This window comes from Peromyscus leucopus, chromosome 2 (genome assembly GCF_004664715.2).
Source record: "Peromyscus leucopus breed LL Stock chromosome 2, UCI_PerLeu_2.1, whole genome shotgun sequence".
In the NCBI taxonomy this organism is placed as follows: Eukaryota; Metazoa; Chordata; class Mammalia; order Rodentia; family Cricetidae; genus Peromyscus; species Peromyscus leucopus.
Window position 1 is genome coordinate 45,077,829 of NC_051064.1, and position 12,937 is coordinate 45,090,765.

At 47.2% G+C, this 12,937-nt stretch overlaps 1 protein-coding gene across 2 annotated transcripts in view; it reads right to left on the bottom strand.

The window, feature by feature from the left end:
• The window catches only part of Ankrd6 (ankyrin repeat domain 6), a 157,198-nt gene that overhangs the window by 109,903 nt on the left and 34,358 nt on the right, over nt 1-12,937 (bottom strand). Inside the window, exon 1 of one of the 2 annotated variants that reach the window (XM_037202484.1) lies at nt 6,329-6,668. The exons of the other annotated variant lie outside the window; for it this stretch is intronic. The gene's annotated coding sequence lies outside the window, so the exon portion shown is untranslated. Of the gene's footprint in view, nt 1-6,328; nt 6,669-12,937 lie in introns of those variants that run through there. 2 annotated transcript variants of the gene reach the window in all.

Here is a 12,937-nt window from a genome sequence, read left to right on the forward strand (position 1 = left end):
TAAAGATTTATTTATTTATTATGTATACAGCGTTCTGTTTGTATGTCTGTCTGTACACCAGAAGAGGGCACCAGATCTCATTATAGATGGTTGTGAGCCATCATATGGTTGCTGGGAATTGAACTTGGGACCTCTGGAAGAGCAGCCAGTGCTCTTAACCTCTGAGCCATCTCTCCAGCCCCAAGAACAGGTATTCTTAAGACACAACTCGCAGCCAGGCGGTGGTGGCGCACGCCTTTAATCCCAGCACTCGGGAGGCAGAGCCAGGCAGATCTCTGTGAGTTCGAGGCCAGCCTGGGCTACCAAGTGAGCTCCAGGAAAGGCGCAAAGCTACACAGAGAAACCCTGTCTCGAAAAACAAACAAAAAAAGACACAACTCTCCAGCCTCCTCCACGTATTTTTTTTTATGTTGATCAAATACTTAGAAGATTCAAAGTAAAAAATTTCTAATGATAAAGTCTTAGGCACAAGTGATTCAGTAGACATTCCAAGGCAAACCTCTCTAGATGCTCCAGGAGCCTCAGACTGGGAAAGGCAGACAGACTCTCCTCACTGGGTCTGTCTATAGCAGTGTGAATCCACAAACAACTGGCCTGCTAAGAACAAGGCACTTGCTTCTGCTCTGTGGAGGGCAAAAACAAAGGCATTATTCAGGGGCACTCAGACTGAATTACTGTCTTCCCTTAAACCCTCCTCACAGGCAGAGTCATCAGCTGCAGCAGCCAGCCTGGAGAAGTACTAACGTTCTCTACAAAGCTGTTCAAATACCCAGACAGCCAACACAGGCGCTTAGCACTAACGTCCTGTTCAGCTATGAAGGACTAAAAGCTCTCTAGAGATGGTGCCCTGAGCTTATACGGTCTGCTCCGGACCCAGCGCTGGGAAGAGGTAATAGGCTCCATGTTGAAAAGGAAGAGCTCCAAGTCCCTGCCAAGGCTATCTATCAGTCAACCCACACTCACATGACCCCACCTTAGAGCAGGCTTTCCAAGCCGTGGGTCACGGCTCACTTCTAAGTCACTGAAATATGCTCATGGGTCACACACAGCATTTTCAAGAATGAAATCGTGAAACAGAGTAGACCAACATTGCTCTGCAGACTGGGAAACGTCTCTCTCACAAAGTGTCAACACATGTCTATATAATACTAACACCATGTAAAAGCTATTTCTCACAGTGAATCATGGGCAACTTTGAAAGCCTCTGTTCTTGAGAAAAATTGAATGAAGTATTCAGATCTAACATAATAAGGATATAGCATATATTTATTTTTTGGGGGGGGTATCAATGATTATCTAAAGTACCTGAAAATATCCAAAGTACCTAAATATCAATGATTATCCAGTGCCTGAAAAACCATGCCTGCCTCTTCCACGTGTGTCTCTGGAGCCGGATTTTGTGTTTTCAAAGACATGGAAACTGTTTTTGGTGGGGACCTAACAGACTGAACATCGTAATCGTCTACCTGCGCCTCTCATTTGCACTCAGGAGGTTTGATGTCCGTTAGTGCGTTTGTGCCTTTTGTCAAACACAAATGCAGACGGATGGACCACCAGGAACAAGACACGAGCAAGCTTCCTGTGCCATCGCCGCACTGGACAGGTGAAGGTTGTCCCGGGCCAGGCCCAGGGTGCAGCCTGTTTGCAGCCACCAGCAGAGGTCCTGGGTGCGAGCGGATTCTGAGAAGCGTCAGAGAGAGAAACAGAGACTAAACTGGGTTGGAGGAAAAGAGCATGGGCAGAACTCAGTCAGCTCCTTACACAGAGCCCAGCCCTTGGCCAGTGGGGAGGGCCCAAGTGCCGACAGAGTGACTGGCACGTGGCCATCTTTGCTGTATAAAGGACTTAGAGTTAATTATATGACTTGTTTTGTAACTTATCCATTTACTCAGCTATGTGTGCCCCAGAACCATACTAAATGATTTATACTTCCAGTGTTTGAAAAGGGGAGGCCCCTGAGCATGCAGAATGAAAAAGGAAGCCAAGCTGAATTTTCCTGTGGCAGAGACTAACTTGTGGTAGGAAATGAGACAATGTACACCCAAATACTTTAAGCTTTGCTCTTGGCCTAGAGACTTCATGCCAAGGAAATGACCCTAAAGGACGCCATGACAAGCGTATCTAACAGTGAGGGGTGGGCTGATGTGGCTGTACAGTCACATCTGATGCCGACGCTGACAAGGTGATACCCAACAGCTAGCCACTGCCACCTTTAGAGAAGGTTCTATTTTAAGGCATCCACATCTATTATCTCATTTATTTCTCAAAACACACTGATATGGGGGCCAGTAAAATGGCTCGGGTGGCAACAGGTGACAAAGGCATCTCCATTTAATCCCCAGAATCCATGTGAAGTTGGAAGGAGAGAACAGACTCCACATGAATGCTGTGCGCACACATACTGCAAACTTCACACACACACACACACACACACACACACACACCATATATAACATTTAAAAACACTGATGCAATAGGTGTGAGCATTCCGCTCAATTTACGGGTAAATAAACCAGACACAAAGCCATGAAATAATATGCCCGGAGGCAGAGCTGAAGTGTGAACTCAGAGAGACCAACTCCAGGCCTTCACTGGATCACTAATTGTCTATGCTCCCTTAAATTCATATATTGAAACCCTAGTCCTCCGTGTGATGGTATTTGAAGATGGGGCTTTGGGAGACAATTAGGTTGTGAAAGTGAAGTGAGCCTTCATGAGATTAGTGCCCTCCTACAAACAGACAAGAGGGGACTCATTCTTCTCTCTGCCCTCTGACTGTGAAGAGGAGTCAAGGAAGTGGTCCCCTGCACGCCAGCAGGAGACCTCTCCCAATGCGCCACCCGCATCTCAAACTTCCTGGACTCCAGAACTAGGAGAAATAAACTTCCGATTATTTAAGCCACCTCACCCATGAGATCCTGTCATGGCTGCCTGAACTAAGACAGAAAGCACGTGAAATCATGTAATATCTATGTCTAAGAAACATGTATCCATGGAATAAGCATATTATGAAATAGTATACAGGCAGCTTGCTTTAGGAAAACTTTGAAGACTGATGAGATATGTATGAAAATGTAGTTAATTAATTTAACTTTTCTTTAATTAAATCATTTTGTGATTGAAACCACATCAATTAAAAAATGTGGTCCTGGTATACTACATTGTAATTAACAAGCGTTACATCCACGGATCATTTCTAATATATATACATATAACAAGAGAACCACAGAAAGTTTCTGCTGAGTATTTCACTGCGGGATTAGTTCTTATCTCACACCTGACAGAAGTAACTTAGCGAAGGAGGGTCTATTGTGGTCACAGTTTGAGGGTCCACCATTCATGGCACAAACCCACGGTAGCAGGAACTTGAGGTGGATGGTCATACTGTGTCCGTGGTTGGGAAACAGAAAACAGTGAGCGTTCATGTTCAAAGGGCTTTCCCCTTTTCATTCGGTCCCAGGGACCGTGCTGGTTACACTCTCACCCTAATCTAAACAATCCCCCCAGGCCTACCCAAAGGCTTGCCTCATGATGCTAAATCCTGTCGAGTTGACAGCCCCTGAACCCGTGTGACTGTCAAACGCAGCCACTTACCAAGGCCACTCTATCTGAGAATCCAGACACCCCGGGCTCTCGGCTGCAGCCCACATGCTCTGCTTGCCGGGACTGTCTGCATGTCCCTCCAGCCTGACCTGTGGTGACAAGCAGGTGGAGTGACGGAACAACATGGCCCTCCACAGCGCCCCTCTTCTGAAAGGTGTGGCAATGTCAGTGCGGAAGGAGGGGAGCCTGAAGACGCAGTGGCCCTCTGTCTGTAATATAAAGTCCAGGCCCTCAGGCAGGCCACAGCCACAATAAACCACTCCCTCCTTCTGAGGCCATGAGGCCACGAAGGAACATCTAAAGCCATCCAAACGGGTTTGCCGTGGCCCGGTGCCCTGGCTTAGCATCACCTACCTGACTCCACTCCAAACAGCATGGTGATGGATGCCAAGTGCAGGATGTAGATACCATGCTCAGGGGCTACCATGGTTTTGGATCCTTGCCATGTACCACTAATGAACTGGAGAGAAATGGAGCTGAAACAGGCTGAGCAGGACACCCTGAGATACTTCATCTGCCTACCACCTAGCAGCCCCATGTGTGGAAGAGGACCCTACATACTGTAACAACCTAAAATGTCACCACAATGTTTTACTGGGGTCCTGGTTGAAAGCCACTGGGTCAGTCCACCACTCCAGCCCAGAGTCATCTGTGTAGGGTCACCTGGGTATCGCGTCTCAAAACAGCCCTTTCCCCCATACCAAACTCCCCAAATGATGCTCATGAGAGCCTAAGGCACTTGAAAATTGAAAATAGACTTCACACTTAATAAGAGGCTTTATGGCTTGAGCCTTTCCCCAATCTCACGATGGGTAACATCATGGGTATTATGGTATGTAAGCACAGAACTATATGACTGTAATTATTCTAAAAGCAAAATAATGTCAGAATATTCAAAGCATAAAGATGCATTGTGCACTGGATTCCTAACTGTGAGCTGTGTCTGTACCCACAGAAAAAGAGGAGGGAGGGGGGCATTTTCTTAACAAACTGTTTTCTTTTAAAGAGACACCACTTCTATAATGAGCCCAACAATGGCTCTGTGTAAGAGTGCTTTTATCAGAAGCTTTGGCTTCGAGATTTTCCCTCTTCTTCTCTGAGACAGGTCTTGCTCTGTGTGCAGCCCAGGTGAGCCTCAAGCCCAGCCCCCTGCCGCAGTCTCCCGACTGCTGGATTACAGACCACCACACCCAGTGCTCAAGATTGTCTTTTAAGTCAAAATCTCCCTGGGCTGTGGAATAGCTTAGTGATGAAGAGCGCGTGCCTGCTGCGCACTGGGCACCGGATTTGGTCCTCAGCACAACAGAGTTAACGAGTAGTAAGATGCTCTCGGTGGAGCACTCAGCATCCGAATATCAAATCTACATTTGCATTTGAAATAATAGCCCTCTTGAAGGACAAGTTGACACAGTCCCAAATATCCCACAGGCATTCACCTTTTCCGTGCAGTGAGAGTACCACCTGTTTTATAGTTCCCGTGTTGAAGTTCTGATCAGCACAGCATCAGCTCTTCCACTGAAGTTGTAGAGGGAAATTCTCCTTTTTAAGATTTCGGCATATCCATGGGGCTGGGGAGACAGCCCAGTGAGGCACCTGCCACACAAGCATGAGGACCTGAGTTCAGATCCTCAGCATCTGTGTAAAAAGTGGGGCACAGCAGCAGGTGCCTGCAGCCTTGGTGCTGAGAGGTAGAGACAGGGGGATCCCTGGGGCTTGAAAGGCAGCTAATCTGGCTGAATTGGGGAGTGTCAGGTAACGTGAGAGGCTCTGTCTCAAAAAATAAGGTGTAAAGGGTTTGGAGAGATGGTTCAGCAGTTAAGAATACTTGCTACTTTTCCAGAGGACCTGGGTTCAATTCTCAGTACCTACATGGCAGCTCAGAACTGTCTATAACTCAAGTTTCAGGGCTCCGATGCCCTCTTATGGCCTCCAAGGGCACCAGGCACACATGTAGTATACACATACATGTAAAATTAAATTAAAAATAAGGTGAATAGAAACAAAGGAAAACACCTGCCCTCAACCTCTGCACACACACACACACAGACACATACAGAAATACATACATGTGTGCACACATACAGAGAAACACATGCACACACACAGGTTTTTTTTTTTTCAGCACATCTACTGTTTAGCTATACCCTATTCACACGTTGTAAATAGTATATGATTTTTCCCTTCACTTCCCTGACTTTCTAACACTATGACAACTCTTTAGGAGTCTACCAGTGCACACAACTTACCACCAGTACAACTCTAGAGCCCTAGAAACCAGGGGAGGCGGGGAGGATGAGAAGGCGGGAAGAGTCAGGAAAGCAGCCAAGCACAGAAAGCCTAATGGTGCAAGCTGATCATGGTAGCACAGGCCGGCAACCCCAGCACGCAGGAGGCTGAGGCAGGAGGACTTCATGTGAGGCCCTGTGAGGAGGGAGAGGAAGAGAGCAGACAGCACTCGAGCAGTGTCCCAGGAGGAGGAAGGCAGAGTCAGCAGAGTGGGCAGAGTCAGCAGAGCGCCTGCCCAGCACAGCCCAAGCCAGTACCACCACCACCACCCTCCAAAACACTCCTGAAGAAACACACAACGCCCCAGACACAACTCTTCTTTAGAAGTCTCAGGTTCATGTCAGAAACGTACCTTTAACGTAGCATCTACCCTTGATCATTTGCTAAACATACATGCAAATGTGTTTCTCTCATTGTATCAAATCAAATTAACAATTACCTAGCAGTTCTCATCTTCACTTCAAACCCAGTCTCTGATCACATCCAGGAAAGGGCATTCCCAAGACACAGCTCTCACACTCAGGCTGGTAGAACCTTCCGTCCAGCCTCAGAGCACAGTGGAGTTTCACAACGGAGGGTCCTTACCGCCCGGACTTCTCTAGCCTCTGCGGGGACGAGGGACAGCCCAGCACAAAGGCGCCACAGCAGCCCTGGAGCGGGCTTTGTGTGCGCAGCAGCTAGTCTGTCGGCAAGGGGAGAAGAGGGGCGAGGGTATTTACATGTCAATACACAAATCAGCGCCTGCTGCCCCTCCACTCCGTCTGGCGTCCAGATCCTCGGTTTTGTTCCCCCTTATCCAAGGAGCCTTGAGTCTGTGGCTGCCAGCAAGCATTTGGCAAACTCCTGAGAGATTTGCCAACCCCCCTCACAGTGCTGAGCCCCAGTGAAAATACATCAGCAACCAAATAGCAGGCTTTTCAAACTGGCCTAGAAGCCACATAGGAGAGGTGCTTGCTTTAGATCAGAATCATGAACATAATCTTCCCAAAAGAGTCATGGAAGAAGGCAAAGACCAAAAGATTTCAGAGGACTGGACCTGGGTCTCACACTTAGTCAAAAAGCAACATCTCGCCGGGCGTTGGTGGCGCACGCCTTTAATCCCAGCATCGGAGCAGAGCAGGCGATCTCTGGAGTTCGAGCTAGCCTGGCTACAAGTGAGCTCCAGAAAGGCGCAAAGCTACACAGAGAAACCCTGTCTCGAAAAAAAAAAAAAAAAAAAAAAAAAAAAAGCAACATCTCGGGAGTTTGTTTCTAAGTCAGCATGAGACATCAGTGTGGTCCGAGTGCCCAAAGCAAAGGAATCATCAGCGTATTTTAGGGCTCACTGTCAGAAGTGTCATTATGAATAAGGAGGTGGGGACAGAAAAGAATGGATGGCCTGTGCACTGTTGTCAGAGAAGAGCGGTAGCCAGAAGGGAGAAAACCCTCGGAGTCCTGTCCTGTGAGGGAGAAATGATTTGAGTGGATAGGGAGGGAGGACATCTCAATCCATGAAGTATATGAAGATTTACTCAGGGCTGCGGACATCAGAAGACAAGGCTGCCGAGTGTGTGGAGACAGCATCCGTACAAGCAGCAGGCTCCCGAAGAAGTGGCCAAGGGGTTTTCCTGCAGGGGTGGTGTCAGGCTGCATATGGGGGACGCTGGTGGGGGACGCTGGCGGGGACCGCTGGCAGAGACCGGCTGGATGTCAGGAAGGCATGGGAGAGCTCTACCTTAAGAACACACTCTCTGGATCATTACACCCCAAACCAAATTGACTGTGGAATAAATATTGACTGACAAAGAAACGCGATCTGTGATGCAGACTGATTTATACGAAGATAAGGCTGCACTTTCCATGCTGGAAACAGCACCAGCATTAGTCACTTGGGAAATTATGAAGTGCAGATCCAGGTTAAAAAGCAGCAAGGTTGGGGCACTGGATGGGAGTCCCTTAAATCACTTCTCTCTTCCCCCATTGCTCAAAAGGCTGCTGATGTCATTTGGGCCATTTACAGCATTTACCTGGAAAGTGTTTGGCGGTCAGTTGGGTTTTCCTGACTGTTTCACAGTGGGGACTCACTGCTGGTCTAGACCCGGGAAGCAGAGGAAGGAAGGGAGTTTCCAGCAAGGGCCTTCTGAATGTGCAGGATCTGGATGGACACTGTTTCCACCCTGGTGTGGCAGTGGTAAAAATCCTCCTGTCCCAGGAAGCACTATTTCAGCCTATGCTGTGAAAGACTCAGAACTAGCTGGGCCCACATTGTCCCTGGAACTGTTCTGGGTACAAAACTCGCTTGGGTTGATTTTATTACACTTCATCAGAGAACAGGCTGAGAGCTCAGAAAACCATGGTGAGGTAGTGAGCCCCAAACAGGGTCCTCCTCTCCAAACAATCCCTACAGAGTCCATAAAACAGCTGTCAACAGGAAACCATATAACCCCTGGAGGAAGACTGATAAGTCGCCCTCCGAACAGAGCACACCTTCTCACCTGCTCTCTGAGGGAGAGCCTCCTACAAGCTGTGCAGCAACCACCAGGGCCAGGCACCAATCAGGCTTTTGTTGTTTTTAGTTTTGGGGACAGCTCTCTGCGTCCTGGTAGACTAAGATGGCCTTGAACTCACAGAGATCCACCTGCCTCTGCCTCCCAAGTGCTGGGATTAAAGTCACTAGACCCAAATAATCAGGCTTCTTTGACATTCGGTTTTATGTGAGAACTTCATCAGTAGGGAGAAAAATCTTGTGTTTCTTTACTCTTTTATTTATTGCCACTAAGGCTGAATATTATTGTGTTTTTTTAAAAAGGATAGGTAGACAAAGGTATCCTAGATTTGCAGATTATCTGTATAAGGTGGGATCAAGGGGAGCCTTATCTGTCACTGTGTGTGTGTCTGTCACAACATTTACAGTGTGACAACTTAATTTTTCTGCTCTTCACAAGAAAAATCTTAAGTTGAACATGGAGGTGTGCTCCTGGTACATGCAAAAGACTGACGGGACGGTCACTAGTGTGAGAACAGTCAAGACCAAGAAAGGCAACGTTTTAAAAAGTCATCGGTCAGTGAGGCATCTTTTTAAAAATGACTGTGGAAAAAAGGCAAGGGCACAATGACAAGCCTCAGCCCCACCCCACTCGGGCCTCAGGCTTCCAAGTCTTCGGCATCTGTCAAACCAGTCTTGGGTTGTGCTGGCTGGAAGACATGGCTGGGGCTGCCTCAGAGCCCACTGTGAGGGCAAATCCAGGAGCTTCGGAAGGAATCTCTGATGCCACAGTAGCAACTGCTCTTCCCATCCGTGAGCCTCGCTCCCCAAAGGTGTCTCTGCACCTACACCACTTCCAGAGACTTAAGACATCATTTTCTTGGCTGCTTTTGTCTTGGTTTAAAATACGAGGCAGAGCGGGGAGATGGTTCAGTGGTTCAGAGCACTGGGTTAGGTTCCCAGCACCCACACTGGACAGCTCACAACGGCCTCTAACTCAAGGGATCCTCTTTTGTCTCCTTGGGCACCTGCACTCACATGTACATGCACACAGAGACACAGAGATGTACACCTAATTTTTAAATAAAATAAATAGGAGCTGGACAAAAAATTATAAATAACTATTAGGTAATGTGGTGGTTGAAAGAAAATGGCCCCCAAAGGGAGTGGCACTATTAGGAGGTGTGGTTTTGTTGGTATGGTATGTTTGTAGGTGTGGCCTTGTTGGAGAAAGTGTGTCACTGTGGGTGTGGGCTTTGAGGTTTCCGATGCTCAGGATACCACCCAGTGTCTCAGTCGACTTACTGTTGCCTGCAAGATGTAGGACTCTCAGCTACCTCTCCAGTACCATGTCCACCTGCATGCTACCATACTCCCCATCATAATGATAACGGACTGAACCTCTGAACTGTGAGTGAGCCACCCCAATTAAATGTTTTTGTTTATAAGAGTTGTTGTGGTCATGGTGTCTCTTCACAGCAATAAAAAAACCTAAGACAGTAATTTAAGGTGCTCTACAAGAGAGGCAATATGCAAAAACTGGGTTAAAATCAGGTCCTTAGTGGTTGTAACTCATTGTGTCAATAAAATGTATTCACGCACACTTTGAAGATGAAACCAACAATACAATCCTAGCAAAAACTAACATTCCCTCAGTGAGTCCGAACACTCTCTCAGTTCAGACCTGCCTCCTTCATGGTTGCTGTTTCTAGATGGTAAAGTTTTAGTCTAAAATGGGGGAGACTGAACTTTAAAAGTCATTCCCAGTGGAAGGACCGTTTTCTTTGAGGGTCTGGCCACTGAAGTTTGAGCATGCTCCAGTGAGCACATGGGCAGCACGAATGGGACTTGGTGGGTTTGGTTTGGTTTTGCAATGGGAGGGTGGAAGGAGGGACCTGGGAGGAACGGGAAGCTAATCATTTGGTTAATGACCTTTACCTGAGGGGCTGCACCTCAGTTATAGGGTGTTTGCTGGGCCTTGGGTTTGATCCTCAATCCTAGGAAAACTGGGCATTGTCACCAGTCTACAATCTCCTTCCTCAGGATGTGGAGGCAGAAGACCAGAAGTTCAAGGTCAACCTTGGCTGCGTAGCTAGTTGAAGGTCAGTTTAGGATACATGAGACATGATTTCGGGGGAAAAAAAAAAAAAAAACACTTGATTATTAGAGAATATACGTATCAACATTTCTGAAAAAATGATTCGACCTTTATCTTACTGTTAATTCTATCTTCAGAACTCTATCACGAAAGAAATAATTATAATTATAGGGGGAAAGTTATGCAAAAAGATACATAGGGGAAAAGTTATGCAAAAAGATACACGCGATGGCTCTATTTAGTACCAGCACAGCAGTGGAAACAGCATGGAGGCAGCTTCTGTGATTCAGTGACTCAGGACGCGACCCACGGTCTCTGTCATTCAGCCAACCACCATCCTGCATTGTTGTAGTGGGGTTGGGTTCAGTTTTGTGTCTCAACTTGACACAAGCTAGTTTTCTGGGAACAGAAAGCTCAGTTTAGAAAATACTCCCATCAGATTGCTGGTAGGCAGGTCTGTAGAGCATTTCTTGATTAATGATTGATGTGGGAGGGCCTGGCATACTGTGCGTGATGCCAGGCCGGGCAGGTGGTCTTTGGATGTCTTAGTTAGGGTTGCCATAGCTGTGATGAAGCACCATGATCAAAAGTAACTTGGAGGGGCTGGAGAGATGGCTCAGAGGTTAAGAGCACTGAATGTTCTTCCAGAGGTCCTGAGTTCAATTCCCAGCACCCACGAGGTGGCTCACAACCATCTGTAGTGAGATCTGGCACCCTCTTCTGTATACATAATAAATAAATAAATCTTTAAAAAAAAAAAAAAAAGTAACTTGGAGAGGACAGGGTTTATTTATGTTGTTGGCAACAGAGCAGGATCCAGGGTGGCTAACCCGTTCTGCGTGTTTTGGTCCCGTGCCTGCCAGGACAGTTGATAACACAGGCTCAGCTGAAGTAAGCAAGCGCTCCGCTTCACTTAGAGTGGCAACCCCTAACGAGACGGCAGCCACAGAGTGAAAGCCGCATGTGCTCACCTAGGGATACACCTGTGACCCCAGAACTCAGGTGGCGGAGGCAAAGGAATCTGGAGTTCAAGACCATCCCCAGCTACACAGCCAATTCAAAGCCAGTCTAGACTACAGGAACACCGTCTGGGGGGGGGGGGCTCTGGAGGTGGCACAACCGGTAAATCACTTACCTGCAAACCCAAGTTTGATACCAAGAAAAGCTGCCCCCTAGTGTGTACTTTTAATCCCAGTGCTGGGGAGAAGGGAAAGGCAGTCCTCTGGGGCCTGATGGCCACCAGTCTACCCTAATTAGTGAGTTCCAGGCCACAGTAAAGAGACTGTGTCTCTGCCGGGCAGTGGTGGCACATGCCTTTAATCCCAGCACTCAGGAGGCAGAGGCAGGCAGATCTCTGTGAGTTCAAGGACAGCTTGGTCTACAGAGCTAGTTCCAGGATAGCCAAAGCTACACAGAGAAACCCTGTCTCAAAAGAAAGAAAGAAAGAAAGAAAGAAAGGAAGAAGGAAGGAAAGAAGAAAGAAAGAAAGAAAGAAAGAAAGAAAGAAAGAAAGAAAGAAAGAAAGAAAGAGAAGAGAGAGAGAGAGAGAGAGAGAGAGAGAGAAAGACCCTGTCTCAAAAAACAGGGTAATAGGTGGCTAATGAAGAAAACACCTGAGGTTGGCCTCTGTCCTCTATAAGTATACACATAAACATGTACGCATACATTTGAACACACACACACACACACACACACACACACACACACACACACACACACACACCCCAAGAAGTGGCAATTGGGTAATTTAAATTTCTAAAAGTATGACAAACATATTCTTTTCATTAATTTCCCCAAACCTCCAACAGCAATAACATACTAAAAACCATAGGCAAGAGAAAACAAAAATACATAACATGCCTGAATTTGAAATTAGGATGTCAGGTTAAAAAGAAAAGAAATTTACTCTGGAATTTCTGATTTAAAAGAAACTCTAGTGAATAAAAAAGGAAAGAAAAGAAAAGAAAAAGAAAAAGTACAAACAGATCACCCAAACACACAGAGCAGGTTGGTGAGTTAAGACAGAGATGCAAAGCTTGGGGGTAGATGTGGCTCTTCATCCAGGGCTCTTCCTGGCCAGATCTAAGCTCAGCTACTTGGGAGCCCTGGGTGGAACCTTCTCAGTGGACCCAGCTCACTGGGTGGAGACACAGACTCAGCTACCGGCCAGATCTAAGCTCAGCTACTTGGGAGCCCTGGGTGGAACCTTCTCAGTGGACCCAGCTCACTGGGTGGAGACACAGACTCAGCTACCCGCACCCAAGAGCCAGCAAGTATGAATGATTTGTTCTCCCAGCCAATGGGAGACAGAGAGGCAGAAATACAACAAACAGGAGTCACCTAGCTTGCAAGGCCAAGACAGTGCATTGGCGTTCCACTGGAACCTACAGCTGGGGCATTCACATTTCAGGCACGGGCCACCCTGAAAGGGTGTCACACGAAAGGACCCAACCAGTTTTTGACAGTACACAGTGAAATGTATTACT